The sequence below is a fragment of the Rhinolophus sinicus genome, linkage group LG05, assembly GCF_036562045.2.
Source record: "Rhinolophus sinicus isolate RSC01 linkage group LG05, ASM3656204v1, whole genome shotgun sequence".
NCBI classification, from domain to species: domain Eukaryota; kingdom Metazoa; phylum Chordata; class Mammalia; order Chiroptera; family Rhinolophidae; genus Rhinolophus; species Rhinolophus sinicus.
In genome coordinates this window covers 63,633,096-63,648,523 of record NC_133755.1, presented here as the reverse complement: position 1 = coordinate 63,648,523, position 15,428 = coordinate 63,633,096, and the positions used below count along the sequence as shown (strand labels likewise).

At 36.6% G+C, this 15,428-nt stretch overlaps 1 long non-coding RNA gene and 1 gene segment (V, D, J or C); both read right to left on the bottom strand.

The window, feature by feature from the left end:
- Positions 1–15,428, bottom strand: part of LOC109439652 (immunoglobulin kappa light chain) — a 264,553-nt gene that overhangs the window by 208,477 nt on the left and 40,648 nt on the right.
- Positions 1,765–14,200, bottom strand: LOC141571578 (uncharacterized). The gene is made up of 5 exons (XR_012496416.1): positions 13,445–14,200; positions 10,935–11,024; positions 8,612–8,744; positions 3,395–3,533; positions 1,765–3,178 (listed from the first exon to the last, which is right to left on the bottom strand). It is a non-coding gene; the product is annotated as an uncharacterized LOC141571578 (long non-coding RNA).

The following is a 15,428-nucleotide window of genomic DNA, read 5'->3' as shown; positions in this document are numbered from 1 at the left end:
CTAAGTATGTGGTGACACATTTTCTGAGATAGTGTTTGTGTAGGGGCAACTATCAAGTGTCTGGTTTGTTATTGGTGTATAAAAATACAATTTATTTCCGAATATTAATTTTGTATCCTGCTGCTTTACTGAATTTGTTTATCAGTTCTAATAGTTTTTTGATAGAAAGTTCAGGTTGTTCTATATATAATACCATGTCATCTGCAAATAATGTAAGTTTTACTTCTTCCTTTCCCATTTGGATGCCTTTTATTTCTTTTTCATGTCTGATTACTGTAGTCAGGACCTCCTATACTATGTTGAATAAAAATAGACATGTCTTGCTCCTTATCTTAAGGAAAATCCAACTGTTGAGTGCGATGTTAGCTGTGGGTTTGTAATATATGACTTTTGTTTAGTTGAGATATTTTCCCTCTAGTCCCACTTTGCTGAGTTTTTATCATATATGGATGCTGGATTTTATTAAATGCTCTTTGTGTATCTATTGATATGACCATAGGGTTTTTATGTTTCATTTTGGTTATGTGCTATATCACGTTAATTGGTTTGCAGATTTTGAACCAACTTTGCATCCCAGACATGAATCTCACTTGATCATGATGTATGATCTTTTAAATATATTGCTGAATTCCATTTGCTAATATTTTGTTGAGGATATTTGCATCTATATTTATCAGGATTGTTGCCCTCTAATTTTATTTTTTTTTTGGTAATATCTCTGCCTGGCTTTGGAATCAGGGTAATCCTAGCTTTGTAAACTGATCTTGGGAAACTTCCCTCTTCTTGAATTTTTTTGTAATAGTTGGAGATGGATAGGTATTAATTCTTCTTTGAATATTTGGTAAAATTTACTTGTGAAGCCATCCAGTCCAGGATTTTTATTTTTTGGAAATTTTTTAAATTAAAGTTTGTTGGTATTTTCTGGTCTGTTCAGATTTTCTATTTTTTCTTTAATTCAGTCTTGAATGATAGAAAGTGTCTAGGAATTCATACGTTTCTTCCAGATTGTTCAATATGTTGGAATACACTTGTTCCTACCATTTTCTTAAAATGTTTTGTATTTCTGTGGTGTAATTGTCACTTTGCCCCTTTCATTTATGACTGTATTCATTTTGGTCTCTCTCTTTTTTCCAAGATGAGTCTGGTTAAAGGTTTAACAATTTTGTTTACCTTAACAAAGATCCATCTGTTATTTTACCAATCTTTTGTACTTTTTTTAGACTCTAATTAAATATTTCCACTTTGATTTTTATTCTTTCCTCCCTCTACTCACTTTGGGCTTTGTTTGTTGTTCTTTGAATTGTTCCTTTAAGTGTAATATTGCATTGTTGATTTGCGATTTTTCTTGTTTCTTCAGGTAGGCTTGTATTGCTATGAATTTCCCCTTTAGGACTGTTTTTGCTGTGTCCCATTGATTTTGGGACATTGTGTTTTCATTTTCATTTGTCTCAGGTATCTTTTGGTGTGTTTTTTATTTTCTTGTTGACCCATTCATTATTTTTCAGCATGTTATAATTTAGCCTCCATGTGTTTATGTTTTTCATTTGTTTTTTATAATTGATTTCTAGTTTCATACCATTGTAATCAGAGAGGACTTTTGATATGATTTGAATCTTCTTAAATTTATTGAGACTTGTTTTTGGCTTAACATGTGGCCTATTTTGAAAATGTTTGATGTGCACTTGAAAGAATGTATATTCTGACGCTTTGGTGTTAAATGCTCAGAAAATATCAGTTAAATCCATGTGGTCTGGTGTGTCATTTAAGGCTACTATTTCCTTGTAATTTTCTGTCTGGAAGATCAGTCCATTGATGTTAATGAGGAGTTTTAGAATTAATTGAGGTTTAGGTTTATTTAAGATTTTTCAAAAATTATTTTCGGGAGTACAAAACAACATAATGTTTAGACGTTTATACCTCTCACACAGGGATGACCCCCCTCCCAGTCTGCTACCCCTCTGACATCATATAGAGGTGTTACTATACCATTGATTGTATGCCCTATGCTGTACTCCACATTCTGTGACATATATAGATATATAGATATATAGATATATAGATATCTAGATATCTATATATATAGATATATATATATATATATATAATTGTTGTTGACATTCAATATTATTCTTCATCAGCTTCAGGTGTGCAACACAGTGGTCAGGCATTTACAATCTATATAGTGATGCCCCTTACAAGTCCTGTACCCATCCTGCACCCTACATAATCCATACAACATTATTGATTATATTCCCCATACAAGATTTGGGGTTTTCTGTCATCAAGAAAGGAAGCTTTTGAAGTACTCAAGTCTCAGGCAGTCCTTTACCCATGAACCTTGCAGATCTTTCCCCCTGCATGGATGAACAGACCACGCTGAGACTGTAGCTGCTGGAACCATCTATCCTCACCACATAACCTGCCTGACAGGATGGTTGTGGGGACAGAGCCAGGAGTGCAGTTTCCAGGCTCTCAGCCTCACATGGAAAGGTGCTGGCTCAGGTAATAAATGCCATCAACTGTGATTGGATGGCCATCAGCTGTGGCTAGTTGACCGTCAGCTGTAACCAGTGAGCCATTGGCCACTAATATAACTGCTGTGGCTACGCTAGCAGAAAAAATGGGGGCTAGCAAGAAGATGGTGGCTGGCAAGTGCAGATTACAGTTAGGATGGCAGGTTGCGGACAGTGTGGATCCAGCCTCCAGTGAGACTATAGTGCCACCAGCGAGAATATAGTAGTATGACTACCCTATCTATGGCTCCGTGGGTGTTCCTTTTTGGCATAGCCATATCCTGCGTTCTTATGTGGGGAGAGGGACCAGAGACTCTGCATGCCGCCCCACATGACAATGGTTTATGTTCAGGGCTGTAACACTGTGAGAGGAGCTGTATAACCCTGCTGGCAGTAATAACTGGCGACATCATCAGCCTCTACCTTGCTGATTGTGAGAATAAATTCTGTCCCTGACTGAATTCCAGTGAACCTATCTGAGACCCCAGGATATCGGTCGTCAGCATCATAGATGAGAATCTTAGGTGCCTGGCCTGGTTTTTGCTGGTACCAACTTAGGTAATCACTAATGCTCTGATTGGCGCTGCAAGTGATGGATGCACTCTGTCTTAGAGACACAGAGAGGAGGACTGGAGCCTGAGTCAACACAGTGTTCCCGCTGGCAGCTGAAAAGGAAGCAAAATGCAAAGTCACCATGGTTAACTAGATCCCGTTCCATTTTCCTCCCAGGTGATTCTAACTGCCAGGTTCCCTAGCCTGAGAGCACTTGGGTCTCTGAGGGGAACATGAGTCAGAGGCGACTGAGACCCTGGGAAGACCTCACAGTTAGGAAGGGAGAATTTCTATCATTTCAGGGATATTCTCTGTGTTCCTCTCCTCACCTGGTGGCCAGAAGAGTAGAAGCCAGGAGAGTTGAGTCAGGACACCCATGTTCAATCCAGGCCGTGCCTGAGGCTCTTTTCTCACCCAGAATCAGTGAGAAGCCTTTTTCATGAGGATTCTGAAGAGCAGAAATGGACTCTGGGGGAAATATGTAAATTAGTGAGTGGTTGGGCAGGTCTGAGGTCTGGACTTGCAGATGTAGAGCCAGTGCCCTGTAGGTCTCAGTTCCTCCTAGGTGTTCACATCAGGTGGAGACTTCAGATTCAGTTCCAAAGAGCATTTCCCCAGGGTTTGTATGATAAAACTACCTCTATATTTGTGCTTCTTTTTTGTCCTCAGGGTCCAAGAGTTTGTAATAAAAATAGGGGGTCTCCCTTCTAAGAATAAGGAAAGACAGGAAGTCAGATGACTCTCCAAGACTTAAGATTTAATATGAACATATATGCATCCCTGTGACTTATGTGAAATACCATGCTCTAGACATAGGTGTAAAATACTGGTTTTATCTTGATATGTTTCTTAGAATAGATTATGAGCGATGGGTAGGGAGGAAGGAGCTAATGCCTTTAGAGCAAATGTATGCAATGCTTATTTGGGCCACGTCAAGTAGAGAAGGCTCACAGCTTATTGGGGTGTTTCCATGGCCACTTCTATTCTTTATTTTAGACATTTACTATTTTAAACGCTAAGTTTTTCTCATTTTCAATATTAACTTTTTGTCATTTTTCTCTTTTTCTCTCATTGTGTTGTCATATCTGAGAGTTACTCTACCTTTATTTTATCTGATAGATTTCCAGTGTTGTCATTAATGGCATCACCTTATTCTCACAAATGACCCAGCTTGGGAGAAAAGATCTATGGTCACCGTATATTCTGATGCTATTCCTTGTGTACAAAGACATTTCTTCATTGAAAATGAGTCATGTATGTATAATTTGACCATATATCCTTATATCATCTGAGGAAAAGAATGAAAATATAAAATGGAGTCATTATGGTAAAGCTGCTAAATTATTAAAACCAAGCAGGCTGAGTTATGAGAAAACTATTCTATTCTTTCTTTAAGTAGCCTGAAAATTTAAATTTTTTAAATTTCAGTTGTGTTCCCATATCTGAATATACTGAAATTTTATAGCTAAACCACTGAAGAACTTAAAAAAGAATGTTCATGTACTGGAGATGGACTCGTATATACCTCTTATAGACAACCACTTGTCGTGTTTTAAAAGAATGTTTCATTTTCCAGATCACCTGGCATTCATTATCCAGACCCCTGGACTTCTGGAAGATTGTCATCCCGGGCTAATCTGTGGGCTAACAATGCAAAATTCATTGTTTACCTCAATAATGTGGTTTTTACTCTGAGAACTCTTAGCTTTTCTTTCTTTTTCAGAACACAGTGGGTATTACCTCATTGTCTTTTCAGTTTGCAAATCCCTAAGATCCTTGACTAAATCTTTGCCGTTTATTTCTAGCCAAAACCTCCTGACTCTTTTGTGCTCCGTTTACACATCTATCAATATGATTGAAAATTTTTTAATCTGAAGCTGGGAATTGTCAACTCCATGGTTAAATGTACAAGGCTCTAGAGCTGCTCTTCTTAGAAGGCTGTCCATGTGGAAAGCATTTTGTATATAAATCACCTTCATCATTGAGTCCCTGACTTTGTAACTTTTAATTTGTTTTACATTGTAAAACCTGTGGGTTTTTTTTTGTAGGGGGTAAAAAGGGGTCTGTTGTAATCATTTTTCTTCTTATGTAGAAGATCCGTACACTCTCATATGTCTCCTCTCTCACTGGCCATCTCCTGGGATGCTCTTTGCTCCTATTCAGTTGCTTAGAAGGTTGTTGTCCATGTCCCTGAGGTCCAGCCACATCTTTTAATATGAACTCAAATTATACCACATCACACAACCCATACTTTGAAAAAAAAATCTTTCTATTCTTGACTCAGAACATCATAAAAATGTCTCCTCCCTCCAACAGCTTTGTAGCAGAAAGACCAACATTCTAAGGTGTTTTTGCAGGTCCATTTTGTATATGTGGCAGGAATTATATTGTCCTCAACCCTTCCCAAAGATCTTCTGTACCATTTCCAATGTTCTTCTTAACCACATCAATGTGATACAGTATCAAAAAATGGGAAGGGGCTCAATTTTATTCATACATATTTTCTAACATTGAAGTATTTTAGGGAAGCAAAATTTGTCACTCTAAAAGAAAATGTCTCTCTGGCATCAGGATTATTTTGTGTTTAAGAAACAAGAGACTCAGGAAGATCTTTTCACTTTCCTCCAAACTGGCTGAAAGAATGTAATACAGAAGGCCTTTTCTGGGAAGAACTGTTATCATAGAAATCCACAATATAACATGAACTAGGTGTGGTAGACAAGAAGGAATCTAGCAAGGCCCATTTGACTAAGTCTTCTCTGCAGCCCTTTGTCTCTAGATAGACCAGCAAACATTTGTATACTAAACATTATCTTTTTATCATCCTGTGAATTGCCTTTCTTCCCTTTAAATTTTCAGATGCCTCCCTTCTTCTTCTTAATCCAGAGTACCATGTATCCCTCATTTTCCTATTGTCTTGGAATTTTCATGCTTATTTGAATTATCCATTCATACATATTAAACACTGAAATTTTTCCTGTTAAAAATTTTAAATTTAAAAAAATTTAAAAACGCCTATGTCAATTTAATTCTTAGCCTGGCCAGAAGAACCTAGAAGAGTAGAGAAAAATTTTTTCCTTCACTACGTATTTTTCCATTCTAGCAAATTTCTAATATTCTTGTAATTTACTATATCTTGTCACATTGTTTTCATAAGTGGAAGGAAATTTTAATGTTTTATTTATTGTTTATACATTTGTATTAAGAGTGTCATTAGTCTGTATGGGTTTTTTTGTCAAGTTTAACCTTTTAATGTAAAAATTAAGTCACTTTTATTAAAAATATTGTCTGCATGACCTAAACTAAAAAAATAGTTCATGTGATCATCCAAACCTTATTTGTAAATTTAATTTCATAATACAGAAATATTTTTATTCTACATTGCAATCAACTTTTAGGAAAACAACTGTATCAAAGAATAGGAAATATATTTTTATTCACTCTGTGGCTATCGTAGCTCTACAATTCTGTTCTTCTTAAGTCTTGCCATTACTTTATTTGTTCATTAAATTTCCATGTAACTTCTAAAGTCAACTTGTTCTTTATAGATTAAAAATTGTTTTAAATGAATTACAAAAATTGTGTCACCATCAAAGATAGCATTTTCTTCTTAGCTTTCTATGATGCTGAAAGCAAGGAACTGTACATGGGCTTAGAAACCAAGGGACTAAATTAGGACCCCCTTCCATGGTTGTCATAGAATGGAAGAGTGATGTCTCTGATCAGGGCCCTGGAAATGTTGCTTTACCACCTGTTGACATGAAAATTGAAGGTTTCCTTAGCTTCCAGACTATGAATTGAGGAAGTTGTCAAAAGAAATGACAGAGACTTTAACCAAGACAGGAATCAGGAGGGCCTGTACTTGGAGCTCGCTCACTCTATGTCCACCACAAAAGCCCTTCAGAAGTAACTATGGTTATAGCAGCCCCTACCCTTAACTTCTTCTTTTTATATTAAAGAGAACTTTCTCCTTTTTCTTTGCTAGGGCTAGTGCTAGGCAGAGAGCCTATATATGTTCATTCTGGGTGGGTTTTCTGCTCTGCATTGAGCTGAGTTTAGGAACATTCAGCTGTTTAACAGAAGTTCTGAGAATTGAGACAAGATGTGCACAGGCCCCATTTCCTCAACATCCTCCTGACTCAATTTTAAGAGACTCTCTTAATAATGTTTACTCCATTTTATTTTCTGTTATCATTTCCCCGTTTTTTATTGATATCTTTCAGTGTAGAAAGCATTGATGATCAACCTTTTAGTCTTATCCTCCCGTTGCAATGCCAGAGTGGCCTGGAGCCTGCCCAAGGTCCTCATGTCCCTCAGAGGGGGAAATCCCAAGATTGGTCAATATCTGTCATGCTCAATAAACGTGATGTGTGAGAATCTTAAGGACTAATTTGAGTAGCTAGGAGGTTGGAGGAATTAGGGGTCTTGGCATCAGGTAAAGTCTCATTTTTCATTGACAGAGGATAGGCCCGATGAATGGTTTCAAGCCTTTAAGTGGCCATGATTTTGACATGTTGAGTAGCAGAACAGCACTGAGATATACATAGCATGAGTAACTTGAAAATGATAAATAGTGGGCAAATTAATTTAATAATTAACAGCATAATTTGTAAACCTGAACACAAGTGAGCTCCAAATCCTGAAGGAAGCCAGGTAAAAATATCAGAATATTTTAAAGTTAATCCATCTTGGGGCAAATCTCATATGTCCCCTTAAAGATTTTGTTAGTTTTAGTAACTTAACGGTCTCTAATTTCTCTTGTTGTGAGGTGTTTACTCAGAGATAACATGAGGCATTAGCTATGGCATAAACTCCTCCTTGGCCTATCAGCAAATGAGCTAAAGCAATTCTATTATCAAGAACCACCCAAACCAGGGAACTAAAAATCTTTCTTAGGTTGGCTGTTGCTTTTTGATAATATCCAGCAATTTCCCTGAAGCTTTTTGATAAGTTTCTCATTATGTATTCATTCATTCATTGCAATGCCTGCCCAAAGAAAATATTTTTTTTCTAAATCTGGCACATTCACAGGGTTGATACTGCCAGGCATTGAATACCCTTGACTCTGTGTGGAACCAGCTGCACATTTTGACTATGAGTAGGTTTAAAAATGATGTCTAATACTGAGTTATCTGTCCAGTCAGAAATCAAAGGAAAAAAGGAAAGGCAAACAATAACTGTTATAGTGAGTGTTTGGCCTCTATTATTTGGGAAATAAGAAAAAATTAAAGTAAGAGAAAAAGGAATACTGAAGATGTAGATTATACAGTCCTGGTCTGGAATCTCAGGTTAGCTATCTGCAACAGATGCCATCTGCTTTACTTCCTAGTAATTTTTAATTTCAAATCCTCTGTTGTCGCACATGGATTTGTTGTAATAGATCCTGATAGGGTCCTTTCCATCTTGGTTGAAAGAGTCTTTCTGGAGATGTCTTTCCCAGTACATATAAAATTTTCTGTTTGTAAATTGTGGTATTTAATTTCTTTCTCTCCTTTGGGTAACTGGATATCAAAAGCAGAAAAAGCTAAAAGCATAAGTTGACTGACCTGGTAAGGCTGCTGGGGACCCTGCGAGCAGGTACCAGGACAATTTTCCCAAGGAGGTTTCCTTTCACTTGCTGATAAGTCAATAATTGTTCCTTCACGTTGTCTGATCATCTGTGAGCCTATGGAAGTCTTTCTGAAACATGACATTCCAGTCAAAACCTTGGTAATATAATCAATAATTCCAGTTATGCCCTGTTATAAGGAGAACAGTTTCTTATTGAAGTTATGCAAATAACTTTATTGTCATGTAAATAAAAATACTCATGCATTAAGAGTTTCCCAATTCTGGACACATCAGGTAGAGAAAAAAGATAAATGTTTAATTGGCTTACTATGGTATAATTTACCAAATTGCTTTAAGTCAAGGGTACTACAAGAGAAACAAGTTTCCTTATATCTGGGAAACAAAAGGTTAAAAATTAGTGCTATTCAAAAGTAAAAGTCATAGAAATTATGATTATCCTCATTGGTTCATTTAATCTTACATAATAAATTTTTTAAAATCTTCATCTTTTGGTAACAGTCTTCAGAAGCTAACCTTCTGCAAATTTTTACCCAGTTTAATGCTGTGATCTGAAAGTTTCTCAGAAATCTGTATTTTAAAGTAAGTGTCAGAGTCCTTTCCATGAATCTTTCTAAAGATGAAACATATTTGCAGAAGTATCAGAAGACAATTCAATCTCTAAATTGCACAAGCTTAACGACAATGCAATTGACAAATAAATTTTCTTTTGAGAGACACAATTTAAGAAAATAACTAATTTTGCCAATGACAAACATTATCAGGACATTTCAGATATTTTGAAATTTTATGTATTTTCCAGAATATTTATATTAATAACTATATATATGCGTATAAATACAGCATGTCTATTCTTACTTATTTGACAATGCTTCCCAAGTCTTTTTAGTATACTGAAATGGTCTAATTATTTTAATTTCCCCTTTTTTATAAAGAAAGAGCGATGTCCTTTGAAATATTTTAGAAATTCTTCTGTAAACGTTACATTTATTTTGAGCCTTTAAAAGTTTCTATTGAATTTTGGATTTTGGGAAGATTATCAAACATGTGAAAAAATTTAAAACACATGGTTAGCTAGGATCATAAGTCACTGTGAAACAATATTTAGTGACCCATTTAATCATGATGACACCGAAAGAGTTTGCAAACAAATGTGCAAAGTTACATAGTTGTAATAAAATTTAGCTCTTTTAATATTAAGAAGACTCAGTTTACCTAAACATTCAAAGATCTGATGATACAGAGAACATGAAATCATTTTAATAAAACACAAAGTCTTTGCTTTTTAGGCAAAACATTTTTCATAGTATCAGAACATGATCAGACAAATAGTCCAAGAAAAACTTGTTCTTTAAGTGGAAAGAGACAACAGAAGTCTAATTTGGTATCAGCTTACACATGATATTTAAATGCGTTTAATTAAATTTGTTCCAATATTTTTCTGCTTGACCACAGGAAAAACTTCCTTTTTCAGTATTTCTTTTTGTACACCTTCTACAACTTTCCTTGTAATGCCTTCAAATATGCATTTCCATATATTACTTGCTTGCCTATTAATTAGAATTCTTAACCCTTAGGAAACTTAATAGCTAGTGAAAACTAAAAAGTAAGCAATTAGCATTCTCTAGATTAGCTAATTTATAAATAGATTTCATAACCTCTAGTAACATAGGTTCTTGTACTGGCAAATACATTATAGAATTTTTAGAGATAATTCTTTCTCAAAAAAGTACAATACATATTCATTACCAAATCCAAATTTATCTTTCAGTTTCTCTGTAACAGGAAGCGAAAGGTAAATGAACTTAGACTTATTCAACAATTAAAGTTTCAGTGTTTTATCTTATTAGGAGATGATCTAGATTTTCAATAAATCCATCATGTCCTTTAACTTAGTAAAACTCTAAAGTTTCAAGTTCCCCAAAGAGTTAAGAAAACTATTTTTAAGTACATATACCACAGAGTGTAGTTAATTTATTGCTAAAAAGATTTACCAAAAAGGCTTCTATTTGATTTACACCCATTTAGTTCATTAATCCTTAACAATTACACTCAAATTGCCCATGAAAACTACATGAGACATCAAAATTAATTATTACCCCAAACTAATTTTTCTGCTTTTTTTGTTTGTTTATTTGTCATTTTCATTCCCAGGCACGTGAGCAGTGAATATTTCATTCTTGGTAAAAGTGTTTCTATGCTTCTATATCTCTTCTTTATCTGGAAAATGAAGAAATGGAGTAATCTATACCTTAATGGTTCATGCAATGTCACTCTATGTTAAAAGTCATTAGGACGTACATTGACTTGTTTCACTCTTCGTCAGTTTTGGTTAAATAACAACCTGGTAAATTGTTCCCATTTTCTCCAAGTTTCTTCAGCATCAATTATCTATAAAATATGAGAAATGATTACCTAAATAATGTCTAAAAATTTGAACATATTGAGTATGCATTTCTAAAGTGTAATTTTGTTCTCTGATTTGCCAAAAAGGCCCAAGTCACCACTCAGTCAATATTTTAGAGACATTGCAACTATTGATAACCAAATGCTAGAAAGATTTTAAAATATGCTATTAAATAAATCTGGCCTAACTTCATAATTGCCCCTCCATGAGATAATGATATACTTCCTCTAAGACCAGGCTGATAGTGACCATTATACACTATTTGAAGACCAGTGGTGTAAACCATGAATACATTTCTTAGCCATTCAGTCTATTCTGTGCTTGTTTATTAGCAGTTTAATTTAGTTGTTATTTTATCTATAAATCACAAGACCTATGACCTATGTAATGAGGTTCTCAAGTAGATTTCACCATTAAATTAAACACACACAACATAATATATAGACAATGTGTTGTGGAATTGTCCACTTGAAATCTATGTAACTTTACTAACAATTGTAGCCCCAATAAATTTTATTTTCAAAAATCCACATAAGTAATATCTCGTACAAGGACCTCATAGCATGATGGTGGACATAGAGATAATGGGACTTCCATAGGCTCTAAGAATTTAATTTTTTGCAGTAGGAAAAATAGCTGCATTTATACCCTTTGGACCTCCACTTAGACAGCATATTTTCAAGTGAGGAGCACAGCATTTGGTGGGTGGTTTAGAAAACAAAGATTATTTAAAAATGCCTCAAGCTACATAAGGTACTATATCTGGTCTTGGACACAAGATTTTGATGGGGAATAACGGGAGTCAGATTAACCCATTTAGTTCATAAAATAATTACATTATTCATCAAAAAATAATATCCACATGCATATATGCATATGTACTCACATCTTCCTATATATAATTGTATTTATGAAATTTGGATGTAATCATTTTTATTAAGTTTGTATGACATATAAAATTATCATTATTATTACTGGAAGTACTGCTATATTTGGATAATGTTAGATGTTTTCATAAATGATGTTAATCAGATGGCCATCACCTGTGACTAGTTGACCTTCAGCTGTAACCAGTGAGCCATTGGCCACTAATATAACTGCCGTGGCTACGCTAGCAGAAAATGGGGGCTAGCAAGAAGATGGTGGCTGAGCTAGCAAAAGCAGATTGCAGAGAGGTGGATGCCGCCAGAGAGAATATAATGGTATGACTCCCCTATCTATGGCTCTGTGGGTGTTCCATTTTGGCCTCACCATGTCCTGCGTTCTTATGTTGGGAGCAGGACCAGAGACCCTGCATGACTCCTTGCATTACAGATGTATATTTTATTCTTTTTTTCAAATATTAAAACATTTCTTTTATGTTTTTGTGTATACTTATGAATGGATTCCTTAGTATTATTTTATGTCATAAGTTTTAGTGAAATCTGTCTATCTGTATGTGTAGATATATGAATATTGTGTCAGTCAGATTTTACACAATAATGGTTTGTAAGGAACCACTCAAAAACTTAGTGGCTAAAAAACTAAAAATTCAGTTCGATATTCAATTATGCTTATGTTGATCATGTTGCATGATCCAGGCAGTGCTCAGCGGTGTGGTTCTTCTGCTGGTACATAAACTGGTCTCTGCTTTGAATTGTTTCCTTTGGGACCAAGACTGAAGGTGTGAACCCAAGGAACATCATTCTCAGAGCAAAATGTGGGAAGAACAATATCCCCAAAACAAATGGCACAAGCAAGTATAAGGCCAATTGTTTCTAACACAATTACATAAAATTTTGATTTATTCTTAGGTCTTTGTAATTCTTCAAGATCCTAAAAGCCATTACTCTATTTGACTTTTAACACATTTCATCCTGCCATTTACAAATAATTATATTTTTTCAATACTTACAATCTTAAAGTAAGTTAATTTTGTGTTAATTTGAAAATAAAGTTGGATGTGTTTTCAACACATGGATTTAAATACAGTCTCTTAAATGGAAATAGAAAAGAAAAAAAAAGAGCCGTTTAACTGAGATAAAAGTCCTCTAAAACAGAGGATCTTAAACCTTATATATATCACCTGATATCTTGTTAAAATGAAAACCCTCAAAAGTGGATGTAAAGTGGAACCTGGTGTGTTGCATTTGTAATAAGCTCCAGGGATGTCAGTGTTGCTCTGGCACCAAGGAAAATTTTGAACAGTGAGATATTTTCATATAGGAGAAATAGAATATACCACCCATATTAAACTTTTCATTTTTAAATCAAATGAGGCTTTCATTCTTGGTCAAATAATTTTTGTAGATGCAAAACAATTCCCTCATTTTTTTTTCTATTTTTTCAAACATCTAACAAAGATTTCTTGTCCTGAATCCAGACAGGATGATGAAGGTTGAAAGCACATCCTAGTGAATTTTACCTGGCAAAATTCTGAGAGACGTAAAAAGAATGACCATCCAGGCTGTCTGCAGTCGGTTCCCCATCTTCACTCTCACTTGTGGAAGCACATTTCTCAGAACCCCTTTGCCCTCTATGATTTCCCATAGACTTGCTCAGTGAGGGGCCCTCCCTGACATGTGGAAGTCAGAAGAGGAGGATTCAATACTATCCATCAGGTCCTTCAGACTGAGAGGAGGACTGGAGAATCACTGGTGACTGAGAGCATCAGCACCCCAACTCCTGGGCCTTCCCCACAGGTCTGGTGACGACATGGTTAGATGGCCTCTGTCTACAACAGCTTGTGTTCTCTGATTTCGGGGTAAGCACCGGGGAATCCCACATTTCTACCGTGTGCTTCCTGTTATTAATTCTCTTGGCCTTTGAAACAATGTATGTTAGAAATTAATTCCCCACATTAGAGCAAGTACTGCTTGGAATACATAGTGTGGCTTCTCTTTCTCTTTATGAACACTGACTGACACAATAACCCAGACAGCTCATGTGTGATGATCTCTGTTCTTTATGAAATCAGAGAGGCATTGTATGTGCCACTCAGGCTGAGGAGAGACAAAGAGAGTTAGGGTGCAGAGGAGCCTCCCTGGCAACTTCTACCAAAACCTTCAGTCACCATCAAAGAGTGGATGCCTCTGAGAAATGCTCTCAGCCAATGGAGGCCCAAGAGGAGCAGCTGGGGCAGCCTACTCTTAACTGTCTGCTGCTTCGTGGTTTATGTTCAGGCTCATATCACTGTGAGAGGCCTACTGTAATGCTGTTGACAGTAATAAGTTGCCACATCTTCAGGCTGCAGGCTGCTGATGGTGAGAGTGAAATCTGTCCCAGATCCTTGGCCACTGAACCTCGAAGGGACACCGGTTTGCAAACTGTTTGCACTATAGATCAGGAGCTTAGGAGCTGTCCCTGGTTTCTGTTGATACCAGGCTAAGTAACTGCTAATGCCCTGACTGGCCCGGCAAGTGATGGTGACTTTGTCTCCCAGTGATGCAGACACAGAGGATGGAGACTGGGTCATCTGGATATCACATCTGGCTCCTGAGAAGGGAAACATGAAAACAGACATCCATACTCTTAATGGTGTTACCAGGTCTTATAACTACCCTGCAGTCTAAGTGGTACTGACCACACTGGCAGAGCAAATCCCCAGTTTTCCTTCCTTACCTGGGAGCCACAGCAGCAGGAGGCTGAGGAGCTGAGTCGGGACCCTCATGTCCATGCTACGTCCTGCCCGGGACTGATTCCTGCACAGGGTGTGACCACACTATTAATGTGTCCAGGGCTGTGGGTTGCACCCAAGTAACATGCAAATCAGCAGGGTTGGGGCAGGTTGGGCCCAGCTGCAGGACTGACTGGTCTCAGTAACATGGCATAGTCAGTGTCTACCAGGTGCCCCTGCCCCCAGGGCAGCACACATTTGCCTGCAAGGAATGCGTTTCTCCTCGGCAGTCACGGAATCATTCTACCAACCTATGAGTACAGTGTTCTTGCTCTGTTCAGATTTCAGACCTGCTTCTCTTGATATTTCTCCATCTAAAACAGGGTGTTTCGAGTATGACACAACCCTAGTACTTGCAGGGAATTTTACCAGGTCTTTGCATTGGTATCTGTGCACCCTGTTGAGGACAGGGAGACTCCCTTTTGGGTTGAATTGTTAAAACCTTTGTATAGTAAATTAACACTATTGACAGCCAGAGATCCAATGAGGTATAAGAATAAACAATTAAAAAAAATAGTGGGTGCAAAGATTTGTAAGGAAGTGCCCAGTGACTGAGTATCTGTCATTGCTAAGCTGTCATCTCTAGGTTCGTGTTCTGCCCCTTTCTATTTCCAAGGACTCTGATCCTCCACTGGCATCTAGGCCAGCCACTGTCATGGATTTTTCTCCTTCACATCTGGAATGTGTCAGCCACATTTCCTCTCTGCAGGACTTTCCCACACCTATGTTACAT